The following is a 14,170-nucleotide window of genomic DNA, read 5'->3' on the forward strand; positions in this document are numbered from 1 at the left end:
AGCGGAACAAAACAAATCCTTCAAAGTGGAGAATGCATTTAAAGCTTTAGGAGACCAGTGTGTGGTATCTGCCCCTTTCTTAGTAAGACTGGTGAGGGGTGCAATGACCGTGGAATACCCCTTTATGAACCTTCTATAGTAATTTGCAAAGCCTAGAAACCGCTGTAAAGACTTCAACCCCACTGGCTGTGGCCATTCCAGAACAGCGGAGACTTTGGCAGGGTCCATAGACAGGCCTGAGGTGGAAATTATGTAACCCAGAAAGGCGACAGATGTTACCTCAAAGATACATTTCTCCACTTTAGCATAAAGCTGGTTCCGCCTTAGTTTGTCCAAAACAAATTTGACATGAGACCGGTGCTCAGAGAGGCTGTTGGAAAAAATAAGTATATCATCTAGATAAACCAAGACAAATTTTCCCAACACCTCCCTAAAAACCTCATTGATGAGTTCCTGGAAAACGTCCGGGGCATTACACAGCCCGAAGGGCATCACCAGATATTCGTAATGCCCGTCAGGTGTATTGAAGGCCATTTTCCATTCATCGCCCTCTCTTATTCGCACCAGGTTGTATGCCCCCCGCAAATCCAACTTTGAAAAAATCCTAGCATCGGTGACTTGCGTGAATAAATCATCTATCAATGGTAACGGATAGCGATTCTTTATAGTGATTTTATTCAGGGCCCGGTAATCAATACATGGCCGCAGGCCCCCGTCCTTTTTCTTTACAAAAAAGAACCCTGCCGGTGACCGGGATGGCCGGATGAAGCCCTTGGCCAAGTTTTCACGGATGTACTCCTGCATGGCCGTATTTTCAGGCCCAGATAAGTTATACAGATGACCCCGCGGGGGCATACAACCAGATCGAAGATCAATGGGGCAATCGAAAGGGCGATGTGGGGGTAATTTGTCTGCTGCCTTGGGACAAAATACGTCAGAATATTCCCAATACTGTTCAGGAACCCCCTCCACCTGAATCCTGGTTTGGCCCAAAGTCACCTTCCCTAAACATTGCTGAAAACAATGATCTGACCAGGAAATTAGTTGACCGGTGGCCCAATCAATGTGTGGAGAATGAAGATGTAACCATGGCATGCCAAGTATGATAGTGGACATAGTCATGTGTAATACGAAGAATGGTAATTTCTCCCAATGCAAAATCCCCACAGTGATCCCCACCTCTGGTGTCTGGGACAGCGGATGATTCCTCTGTAGCGGGGAATCATCCACTGCTGTGACCTGAATGGGTGGTTCCACCGCAGTGAGCGGAATACCGAATCTTTTAGCAAACTCAAAATCCATAAAATTAGCCGAGGAGCCTGAATCAATGAAGGCTTCCGTGGCTTCGGTCTTATCTTCCCATGTAACTGTACAGGGAAGAAGCAACCGTTTTTCTTCTAGGGGTACAGATCGGGCGCCTAGGGTGTTACCCCCTACAACTCCTAGGCGGTAGCGTTTCCCGGCTTATTGGGGCAGTCTCATATTCTATACCCCCTTTCAGCACAGTACAGACACAGCTGTTCTGTCATCCTCCGTCTCCGCTCCACCTGGGACAGTTTTGACCGACCTATCTGCATAGACTCGAGTGGAGGCAAGACTGGAGCAGGTGAGACAGAGGGAGGTGATGTTACTTGAGGTGCAGCGTACGACACCACTCTGACACGATGACTACCCCTGGTCTGTCTTTGGTAGCGCAGCCTGCGGTCAGTTCGGATGGCCGCAGAAATGGCCTCATCAACTGTTCTGGGCTCGGGCTGAGATAACATCAGGTCTGAGACTTCATCAGACAACCCTGACAGGAAGCAATCCAACAGGGCATAGGTATCCCACCTGGCTGTAACTGACCACCTTCTAAATTCAGCCACATAATCTTCGACCGGACCTTTGCCCTGACGCAACAGCTTGAGCTTCCGCTCAGAAGTCGAGGCGAGGTCCGGATCGTCGTAAATTATTGCCATGGCTTTAAAGAATTCCTCCACAGAGGTAAGGGCTAAGTCACTGGTGGGCAAATTGTACGCCCAGGTCTGGGAGTCGCCAGATAGCAGGGTTTTGATAAATGTGACCCGTTGGGTAGTGATGCTCAAATACCCCTTTTTAAAATTCGAGTTTGGTCGAATTCGAATAGTAAATTATTCGAGGTCAGTCGAATATTCGAGTCGAATAATTTTTACTATTCGATTCGACCTCGGACTTCGAGCTCACTATTCGAGTCGGTATTCGAGCTAACTATTCGAGCTGACTATTCGAATTGGCCTTAAATAGCCTTCCAACACTTGTTTTGAGGGTGAATGATGCAAGAAACCTCTTTTTTTCCAAGTAACAACAGCAAGTGATTATGTGGGGATGTTCCTTTAAAAAAAAATGTGGAAAGAGAAGTTGTGTCCTTAATTTTGTTCAGTAGTGTTACTGTATATACTTGTTCTTCTTCTTCTTTATCTTTCTTCTTCTTCTTCTCGATCTTCTTCTTCTATATCTTCTTCTTCTTCTTCTATATCTTCTTCTTCTTCTTCTATAGTGTCTTCTTCTTCTTCTTCTTCTTCTTCTTCATCTTCTTCTTCTTCTTCTTCTTCTTCTTCTTCTTCTTCTTCTTCTTCTTCTTCTTCTTCTTCTTCTTCTTCTTCATCATCATCATCATCTTCTTCTTCTTCTTCTTCTTCTTCTTCTTCATCTTCTTCATCTTCTTCATCATCTTCTTCATCTTCTTCTTCTTCTTCTTCTTCATCTTCTTCTTCTTCATCTTCTTCATCTTCTTCTTCTTTTTCATCTTCTTCTTCATCATCTTCTTCATCTTCTTCTTCATCTTCTTCTTCTTCATCATCTTCATCTTCTCCTTCCTTTTCAATATCGTCTTCTTCTTCTTCACGTATTTCTCTTTTCAATTTTTTTTTTAAAGAAATGCAGCTATTTTTGAGCGTAACAAATAGCTGGTGGGCGCACGCATGTTGGAAGCGCCATTGTATGTGCTCCCTGGCAGTGGAAACACAAAGACAGCAGGAGGTAAATTCAGCAGCAGGAGGAGGAGGATGAGTGTGTGGCAGCAGGCAGTCAATGAGGCAGGCAGCTCGCCGTGACATAATAGCCCTGGTACCTAGCGGTGATACCAGGGCTGTAAATAAACACAACAGGAGGTCCCAGACAGCGGTCGTGCAGCCCACATTGTGTCCAATACACAACTGGGACAACACAGTTTTCAACCCGGGCACCTCAGAAAAATTAAACCTTTTTTTTTTTTTTTTTAATGGTTTGTTTGGTTTTTGGTTTTGCAACCAATATAGCTATTGTTTGACGTAATAGCTGGTGGCAGAGTGGCAGCAGAAGGTAAATCATCTGTGTACCCTGGCAGTGGGAAACACAGACAGACAGCAGCAGCAGGAGGAGGAATGGAGGAGTAGGCGAGCAGCTACTGTTTGACGTAATAGCTGGTGGCAGAGTGGCAGCAGAAGGTAAATCATCTGTGTACCCTGGCAGTGGGAAACACAGACAGACAGCAGCAGCAGCAGCAGCAGCAGGAGGAGGTATGGAGGAGCAGTGTGAGTGTGGCAGCAGGTAGGCAGCGTGACATAATAGCCCTGGTACCTAGCGGTGATACCAGGGCTGTAAATAAACACAACAGGAGGTCCCAGACAGCGGTCGTGCAGCCCACATTGTGTCCAATACACAACTGGGACAACACAGTTTTCAACCCGGGCACCTCAGAAAAATTAAACCTTTTTTTTTTTTTAATGGTTTGTTTGGTTTTTAGGTTTAGCAACCAATATAGCTATTGTTTGACGTAATAGCTGGTGGCAGAGTGGCAGCAGAAGGTAAATCATCTGTGTACCCTGGCAGTGGGAAACACAGACAGACAGCAGCAGCAGGAGGAGGAATGGAGGAGTAGGCGAGCAGCTACTGTTTGACGTAATAGCTGGTGGCAGAGTGGCAGCAGAAGGTAAATCATCTGTGTACCCTGGCAGTGGGAAACACAGACAGACAGCAGCAGCAGCAGCAGGAGGAGGTATGGAGGAGCAGTGTGAGTGTGGCAGCAGGTAGGCAGCGTGACATAATAGCCCTGGTACCTAGCGGTGATACCAGGGCTGTAAATAAACACAACAGGAGGTCCCAGACAGCGGTCGTGCAGCCCACATTGTGTCCAATACACAACTGGGACAACACAGTTTTCAACCCGGGCACCTCAGAAAAATTAAACCTTTTTTTTTTTTTTTAATGGTTTGTTTGGTTTTTAGGTTTTGCAACCAATATAGCTATTGTTTGACGTAATAGCTGGTGGCAGAGTGGCAGCAGAAGGTAAATCATCTGTGTACCCTGGCAGTGGGAAACACAGACAGACAGCAGCAGCAGCAGCAGGAGGAGGTATGGAGGAGCAGTGTGAGTGTGGCAGCAGGTAGGCAGCGTGACATAATAGCCCTGGTACCTAGCGGTGATACCAGGGCTGTAAATAAACACAACAGGAGGTCCCAGACAGCGGTCGTGCAGCCCACATTGTGTCCAATACACAACTGGGACAACACAGTTTTCAACCCGGGCACCTCAGAAAAATTAAACCTTTTTTTTATTTTTAATGGTTTGTTTGGTTTTTGGTTTTGCCAATATAGCTATTGTATGACGTAATAGCTGGTGGCAGAGTGGCAGCAGAAGAAGGTAATTCTGTGTACGCTGGCAGTGGGAAACACAGACAGACAGCAGAAGGGCAGTACACAGCAGCCCACTGTAGGTGTAAAATGTGTGGCTGCAGGCGACGTAATAGTCAAAGTAAACCAGGCTGGCTTAGTGAGCAGGAGCCAGGAGGTGGTAAAGGGTGGTAAGGCACATTAACGATGGTTCCGGCAGCCAGTTCATGTCCCCCTCTCGCCGACAACAGGGGCCAGGAACTCGCCTTCCACCCACGCCTGGTTCATCTTGAGAAACGTCAGTCTGTCCACAGACTTGTGAGACAGACGTGAGCGTTTCTCGGTGACCACGCCACCAGCTGCACTGAAGCAGCGCTCGGACAGCACGCTGGAAGGGGGGCAGGACAGCACTTCCAGGGCGTACTGCGCCAGCTCGCTCCAGATCTCCATGCGCTTGACCCAATACTCCATGGGATCAACAGGGGCATCGCTGTCAAGCCCGCTGTACGACCCCATGTAGTCAGCCACCATGCGGGTCAGGCGCTGGCTGTGACCGGAGGAGGATGCTGCTGCATGCATCTCCTCTCTAGTCACTGCTGCCGGAGCCTCTACAGTCCTGTAGAGCTCGTGGCTGAGAGACAGCAGGTCTGTGGGGCGCTTGCTGCTGCTGGATGCAGGCACCTGCTGCTGCCTCTGTGCTGGCTGCTGGACAGTGGGGGTGGAAGGCTGGGGGAAGGCTTCCTCCAAGCGCTCAACAAGGGCCTGCTGCAAGCTCCTTATTTGTTGCGCTGGGTCTCCTCCTGCAGGCGGCAGGAACTGGCTCAACTTCCCCTTGAGGCGTGGGTCCAACATCATGCTGATCCAGATGTCCTCCCTCTGCTTCATCTGGATCACCCTGGGGTCCCTGCGCAGGCACGTCAGCATGTGCGCTGCCATTGGGAAGAGGCGGGCCACGTCTGCTGGCACATCGACGTCAGTGCTGTCCTCATCCTCCTCCTCTGCCGCCTCATCCTCTCTCCACCCCCGCACCAACTCAGCTGCGCTGTGCTGATCCCCCTCATCAGCAGCCAGGTCAGGGACCTCCACCAAGTCCTCCTCCTCCTCCCCCTCAGAGGTGGACTGCGCAGCTGGTTGCCGCTCCTGCTGGTCCAAGGCTGCCGCTCCCTGTTCCAGCAAAGCATTGAGGGCCCTGTTCAGCAGAGAAACCAGGGGCACCCACTCGCAGACCATAGCATGGTCCCTGCTCAGCATGTTTGTGGCCTGCAGGAAGGGAGCCAGCACAAAGCACACCTGCTGCATGTGCCTCCAGTCATCATCGGGGACGATGGACGGGAAGTTGCTGGTCTTGTCCCTTCTCAGAGCTGCGGAAACAGTGGCCAGGGCAAGGTACTGTTTGACAGCGCGCCTCTGTTCAACCAGACGCTCCAACATCGCCAGGGTGGAGTTCCAGCGAGTCGGAACGTCAAGGATCAGCCGATGGCGTGGCAGATCCAGCTCCTTTTGCACGTCTTCCAGGCTCGCACAGGCTGCAGCCGAGCGCCGGAAGTGACGCACAACATTCCTTGCCGTTTCCAGCAGTTCGCCCATCCCCTGGTAGGTGCGCAGGAACTTCTGCACCACCAGGTTCAGCACGTGGGCAAGACAGGGGATGTGGGTCAGGTTTCCCCTGTGTATTGCGGCAACCAGATTGGCCCCATTGTCGGCCACCACCTCTCCGACTCTGAGGCCTCTGGGGGTCAGCCAAATCCTCTCCTGCTCCTGGAGTTTGGCCAACACATGGGTTGCCGTCAGCTTGGTCTTCCCAAGGCTGACCAAGTGCAGCAGCGCTTGGCAGTGGCGGGCCTTCACGCTGCTGCTGAGGCGGGGGGTTTGGCCAGGTGTGCCGGAGGATGGCAGAGGATCGGAGGAACCTGCTGCAGTTCCCCTGAGCCTGCGGGGTGGCACCACCCACTGTGTTGCTGCTGCTGCTGTGCCCGCTGCTGCTCTCCCATCCTCACCCCCTTCCACCAAGCTGACCCAGTGGACAGTGAAGGACAGGTAGCGGCCTGTCCCGAAGCGGCTGCTCCAGGAGTCCATGGTGACGTGGACCCTTTCACCAACCGCGTGCTCCAGCCCTCGCTCCACATTGGCCATCACAAAGCGGTGCAGTGCAGGAATGGCCTTGCGGGAGAAAAAGTGTCTGCTGGGGAGCTGCCAGTCTGGGGCTGCGCAAGCAAGCAGCGCACGAATGTCGCTCCCCTCCTGCACGAGCGTGTACGGCAGGAGTTGGGAGCACATGGCCCGTGCCAGCAAGCTGTTCAGCTGCCGCACGCGACGGCTGCTGGGAGGCAGAGCCCTAACCACCCCCTGGAAGGACTCGCTCAAAAGGCTCTGGCGTGGCCTTTTGCTGACACGGGAATCAGCAGACACAGCAGAGGAGGCCACTGAGGACTGGCTGCCAGAACAGGCCTCAGTGTCGGCGGCAGGAGTTGCAGAGGGGGGAGGAGCAGTGCGTTTCCGCACTCCTGCTGGTGCTGCTGGAGGAGCAGGAGGGCGGGTGGCTGCTGTTGCTGCTGCTGCTGCTGAAGGCTGTGCAGTGATGGGTGTGGTGCCACTGCCAGCAGCAGATGCCTTCAGCCTCTGGAACTCCTCATGCTGGTGGAAATGTTTAGCCGCAAGGTGGTTGATGAGCGAGCTGGTGCTGAACTTTAAGGGGTCTGCACCTCTGCTCAACTTCCGCTGACAGTGGTTGCAAGTGGCGTACTTGCTGTACACAGTGGGCATGGTGAAAAACCGCCAGATTGGTGACAGAAACTTCCCCCTACGGCATGGAAGCGCTGCTGCCTGTCTCCCTGTGGTGGTTGGGGGGGGGCTTGGGTGCGGCTGGGGGTGGTACTGGCTGATGCTGCTGCTGCTGCTGCTGAGCCTGAGACACCAGCAGGCTGTGGGACGCTGCCAATGCTTGCAATGATGCGCCTCCTTGCAAGGCCCACAAGCGCATCCTCCTCCTCCTCCTCAGAGCTGCTGAGGACGACATCCCCTGGAGGTGGTGGCACCCAGTCTCTGTCTGTCACCGGGTCATCATCATCCTCCCCCTCCTGAAACATGTCCTGCTGGGATGAGGACCCCCCAAACTCCTCTCCTGATGCATGGATGGGCTGCTTGACTGTCGCCACAGTCTTGCTGTCCAATCCCTCATCCCCCAAAGTGCCCATCAGCATCTCCTCCTCAAGATCGCCAACAACAGCAGACAATTTACTCATGATGCCTGGGGTCAAAAGACTGCTGAATGACAGGTCGGCGAGTGACGGTGAACTGGCCTCCTCCCCAGACCCTGCTGGGCGGCTGCTGCGAACAGGGGTGGTGGTGGTGGTGAGGGTGGAGGCCTCGGATGCAGAGCTGATGGCGGGCTGCTCATCCTCCGTCATGAGTTGCACCACAGTGTCTGCATCCTTTTCCTCAATGGGACGTTTCCGACCCGGCTGGAGGAAAATGGGAGCAGGTGCTACACGCTGCTGCTGCTGTGTCTCTGCAGCGTGAGTTGCAGATGCTCCTGCTGGGCGGCGCCCAAGGCGTCCACGGCCAGTGGCTATGGGAGGAATGTTAGCCACTGACGCTGCTGCTGCTGCTGCGGAACTGTGCATGGTGGCGCGCCCGCGGCCGCGGCTTGCCACAATGCTGCTCCCTCTCCTCCTGATTCCCTTGCTGCCCTTCCCCTTGCCCAAACCGCGCTGGCTGCCACTTCCAGACATCTTAAATGTTTTGGGCGTATAGACAAAAGTTTTGTAAAAGGGCGGGTGAAAAGTGGGGTACTTTAATGGAGTGGGTTGGTTGGTGAGGTGACTGAGTGAGTGTCCCCTAGTACAGTAAGTAAGTAGTAACAGTCAGGAAGTACAACTAGCAGTTACAATAATCAGTAGTAATCACAAGTAAATTTAGTGTGTGTACACTCAGACAGTGAGTGCACGCACGCAGGAGCTAGTAGCCTATGAACACAGTGACTGAGTGTCCTAGACTCCTAGTACAGTAAGAGTAAGTAGTAACAGTAAGTAGAACTAACTAATTACAATAATCAATCAGCGATCAGAAGGAAATGGAGTGTGGGTGTGTGTACACTCAGACAGTGAGTGCACGCACGCAGGAGCTAGTAGCCTATGAACACAGTGACTGAGTGTCCTAGACTCCTAGTACAGTAAGAGTAAGTAGTAACAGTAAGTAGAACTAACTAATTACAATAATCAATCAGCAATCAGAAGGAAATGGAGTGTGGGTGTGTGTACACTCAGACAGTGAGTGCACGCACGCAGGAGCTAGTAGCCTATGAACACAGTGACTGAGTGTCCTAGACTCCTAGTACAGTAAGAGTAAGTAGTAACAGTAAGTAGAACTAACTAATTACAATAATCAATCAGCGATCAGAAGGAAATGGAGTGTGGGTGTGTGTACACTCAGACAGTGAGTGCACGCACGCAGGAGCTAGTAGCCTATGAACACAGTGACTGAGTGTCCTAGACTCCTAGTACAGTAAGAGTAAGTAGTAACAGTAAGTAGAACTAACTAATTACAATAATCAATCAGCAATCAGAAGGAAATGGAGTGTGGGTGTGTGTACACTCAGACAGTGAGTGCACGCACGCAGGAGCTAGTAGCCTATGAACACAGTGACTGAGTGTCCTAGACTCCTAGTACAGTAAGAGTAAGTAGTAACAGTAAGTAGAACTAACTAATTACAATAATCAATCAGCGATCAGAAGGAAATGGAGTGTGGGTGTGTGTACACTCAGACAGTGAGTGCACGCACGCAGGAGCTAGTAGCCTATGAACACAGTGACTGAGTGTCCTAGACTCCTAGTACAGTAAGAGTAAGTAGTAACAGTAAGTAGAACTAACTAATTACAATAATCAATCAGCGATCAGAAGGAAATAGAGTGTGGGTGGTGTGTGTACACTCAGACAGTGAGTGACCGCACGCAGGAGCTAGTAGCCTATGAACACAGTGACTGAGTGTCCTAGACTCCTAGTACAGTAAGAGTAAGTAGTAACAGTAAGTAGAACTAACTAATTACGATAATCAATCAGCGATCAGAAGGAAATGGAGTGTGGGTGTGTGTACACTCAGACAGTGAGTGCACGCACGCAGGAGCTAGTAGCCTATGAACACAGTGACTGAGTGTCCTAGACTCCTAGTACAGTAAGAGTAAGTAGTAACAGTAAGTAGAACTAACTAATTACAATAATCAATCAGCGATCAGAAGGAAATGGAGTGTGGGTGTGTGTACACTCAGACAGTGAGTGCACGCACGCAGGAGCTAGTAGCCTATGAACACAGTGACTGAGTGTCCTAGACTCCTAGTACAGTAAGAGTAAGTAGTAACAGTAAGTAGAACTAACTAATTACAATAATCAATCAGCGATCAGAAGGAAATGGAGTGTGGGTGTGTGTGCACTCAGACAGTGAGTGCACGCACGCAGGAGCTAGTAGCCTATGAACACAGTGACTGAGTGTCCTAGACTCCTAGTACAGTAAGAGTAAGTAGTAACAGTAAGTAGAACTAACTAATTACAATAATCAATCAGCGATCAGAAGGAAATGGAGTGTGGGTGGTGTGTGTACACTCAGACAGTGAGTGACCGCACGCAGGAGCTAGTAGCCTATGGACAGTGACTGAGTGCCCTAGACTCCTAGTACAGTAAGAGTAAGTAGTAACAGTAAGTAGAACTAACTAATTACAATAATCAATCAGCGACCAGAAGGAAATGGAGTGTGGGTGGTGTGTGTACACTCAGACAGTGAGTGACCGCACGCAGGAGCTAGTAGCCTATGGACAGTGACTGAGTGTCCTAGACTCCTAGTACAGTAAGAGTAAGTAGTAACAGTAAGTAGAACTAACTAATTACGATAATCAATCAGCGATCAGAAGGAAATGGAGTGTGGGTGTGTGTACACTCAGACAGTGAGTGCACGCACGCAGGAGCTAGTAGCCTATGGACAGTGACTGAGTGTCCTAGACTCCTAGTACAGTAAGAGTAAGTAGTAACAGTAAGTAGAACTAACTAATTACGATAATCAATCAGCGATCAGAAGGAAATGGAGTGTGGGTGTGTGTACACTCAGACAGTGAGTGCACGCACGCAGGAGCTAGTAGCCTATGAACACAGTGACTGAGTGTCCTAGACTCTTAGTACAGTAAGAGTAAGTAGTAACAGTAAGTAGAACTAACTAATTACAATAATCAATCAGCGACCAGAAGGAAATGGAGTGTGGGTGGTGTGTGTACACTCAGACAGTGAGTGACCGCACGCAGGAGCTAGTAGCCTATGGACAGTGACTGAGTGTCCTAGACTCCTAGTACAGTAAGAGTAAGTAGTAACAGTAAGTAGAACTAACTAATTACAATAATCAATCAGCGATCAGAAGGAAATGGAGTGTGGGTGGTGTGTGTACACTCAGACAGTGAGTGACCGCACGCAGGAGCTAGTAGCCTATGGACAGTGACTGAGTGTCCTAGACTCCTAGTACAGTAAGAGTAAGTAGTAACAGTAAGTAGAACTAACTAATTACGATAATCAATCAGCGATCAGAAGGAAATGGAGTGTGGGTGTGTGTACACTCAGACAGTGAGTGCACGCACGCAGGAGCTAGTAGCCTATGGACAGTGACTGAGTGTCCTAGACTCCTAGTACAGTAAGAGTAAGTAGTAACAGTAAGTAGAACTAACTAATTACGATAATCAATCAGCGATCAGAAGGAAATAGAGTGTGTGTTGTGTGTGTACACTCAGACAGTGAGTGCAGTGCGCACACGCAGGAGCTAGTAGCCTATATGAACAGTGACAGTGAGTGTCCCTACGGGTACAGTAAGAGTAAGTAGTAAGTAAGTACAACTAACTAACAATAATCTATCAGTAATCAGAAGGAAATAGAGTGTGTGTACACACAGACAGTGAGTGAGTGCACACACGCAGGAGCTAGCTAGTAGCCTATAAACAGTGACAGTCAGTGAGTGTCCTAGTCCTAGTACAGTATAACTACAATACTATTAGTAAAGGACAGCAGAAATACTGGTATAGATGAGAGAAATAAACAGAGGACAGCTGCCCACAGAGGCAAGGCCCCCCTGAGGCCTAAACCTGTAAGCTTGCAGCAGCTGCCTGTCTCTAATGTAACACACAAGCTACTAACTAAAATACAATGTCTATCTAACTAACAACAATATAGGTGTATATGGCAGGTGTAGGTGAGCAAAAACGCTAGGTAAATGATCACAATAGAGCACTTGCTAAGCCAAAGCACAAAGGAGCAACTCTCTCTCTGTACAAGTCTCAGGCAAGCATGGAGAAACGGAACATGGCGGCCGCTATTTATAGGGTAGGGGCTGGCCAGGGTCCCCCTCTGTGATTGGCTGCCGTCAGAGGGCCTGGGAGCCCTCTGATTGGCTCTAAGGACATCAATCTGGGCTATGACGCTATTCGAGCTCGGTACCGAGCTCGAATAGCGCCGGGTTGCTCGAATAGCTCGAATAGTGAATGGGCTATTCGAGTGCACTCGAATAGCCCATTCGAATAGCTACAGCTATTCGGAGCTCGAATACCGAGCTCGAATAGCTGAAAAAGAGCTCGAATATTCGAGCTACTCGAATATTCGAGCTCTGCTGAGCACCACTACCGTTGGGTCTCGGTCCCCGAAGATCGGGGTCTCAATTCAAAATAAGATAACACTCTACTCTTAAAATTCCAAAAGTCAGACTTGTGGCCGGAAAATTTTTCAGGTACGGACATACGTATGTCAACACTAGGAGGGGATCGCACCTCATCTACTGACGTCTGGAGGGTTCATACAGACCCTGATAGGGCATCAATAAGGGCTTTATGATGGCCCAGTGCTTGATGGAGGTTATCCACCAAAGTGGCCAGTACACCCAGAGGGTCAGCGCATGCGTCCATCTGTTTTTTGGTCTGGCGTTCTGTAACGATCGGTGTAACACAGAGAGGATCTGATTACCGGTGATCTGCAGTATCACTGGGAATACAGATATACACCAGATTATTGATGATCTGCAGTATCACCGATAATCAGATATATACGCTAACCTCTGGACACCTGAGTAGAGTAGGAGTGTTTGGTGCAACCGTAATACTTAGAGGACTAGGCCTCAGAGCAGTAAGGAGTACTGCACAAATTCCTTTCCAAAGACCTGCACTCTCCCAGGGGGAGGAGACAGGCTGAGAGTAGGAAGGACAAACCGAGAGTGACACTCAGGAGGGAGTGTCACTACCAGGACAGGGAACCGCCTCTAACAGTAAATTCGGTTCTCAAGGTCGGACAAACCAGGTCGTAACCACACAGACAGAAACAGTACAGATTCAGAAGGCAGAGCCGGGGTTCGGCAACAGAGTATCAGAATAGCAAGGTACAGGATCAGAGTTCAGAAGAGTGGTCAGACAAGCAAGAAGGTCATAACAGATAATCACAATCAAACTAGTACTTTAGACTATCAACAGAATCTAGCTAAGTGTAGGATTACAGCTCCAGCTGGTCCCGGCACACTTTAGGATCTGACTCAGGTCTGAGTGCTACCACATAGTGATCGCAACGCCAGACAACCAGTAACTGAACAGCCAGCAGTATATATACAAAACCATTCACCAGCCCCTCCCTAAGTGCTGGACCAATGAAATGAAGCAGGATTGTCAGCTGACCGGCTTGGTCAGCTGACCCTTTTCCGACTGCCATATAAGCTCTGCCTCTCTGCGCGCACACGCGTCATCCCGAATCTTGGTGGACCATCAGTCCCAGCCACACCAGTACTGTCTTGTAATGTGCTTGCTGACCCGGGCGCGGGGTTGGTCGCACCGCCCTCAGCACCGGAGGCGGCCTCCCCGCGCTGGGTCAGATTGTTTGTAACAGGCCCATTTCCGTGTTCCGCCATGCCATGCGCGGAAAGAGCCGCCTCCCGCTGACTTATAGCGGCGGCTCTTCCGCGTTTCTTTACAAGATCAGTGCTAAAGTCTTTTTGTAATTTAGGTTGCATTCCCATTATTGCCCTTATCCTATTAAACTTTCTTCTGAATTTACTACAAGGAGATATTTTTGAAAAGTTACCAATTAAATACCTTTAAAGCATGGAAGAAAGTATTAAAAATAAGTTTGATATTACTTTTTTACATTCCTTTTAGTACTTTTTTTTAGCACTTTTTCAATTGCTAGGTAGTGAAAAAACAAATGTTTCTTGGGAGAAAAGGTGAACTGGATTGGGCCCTATGTGTGTTGCATTGCACAATAATGCCACATGCGAACTCACTGTTTATAATGTATGAGCAAGATTATATTTCTGTGTTACCCAATGATGTAAACATTCAAATACAGCTGTAGCATTGGGCAGTGAATTCACATGTAATATTGTTGTGCAACACGACACACATACAGGGGCGCCACGAGGCACCAAGCAGACCAAGCGGCCGCTCGGGACCTCATGTTTTTAGGGGCCTCGGAGGCTCCGTGACGTCGGCGGGGCTGGCAGAGCAGAGCAGGGCTACGGGAAGATGGCGTTCGAAGCCCTGTACTGGAGACTATTTGTAGCCCTG

This window comes from Hyperolius riggenbachi, chromosome 2, assembly GCF_040937935.1.
Source record: "Hyperolius riggenbachi isolate aHypRig1 chromosome 2, aHypRig1.pri, whole genome shotgun sequence".
NCBI lineage: Eukaryota > Metazoa > Chordata > Amphibia > Anura > Hyperoliidae > Hyperolius > Hyperolius riggenbachi.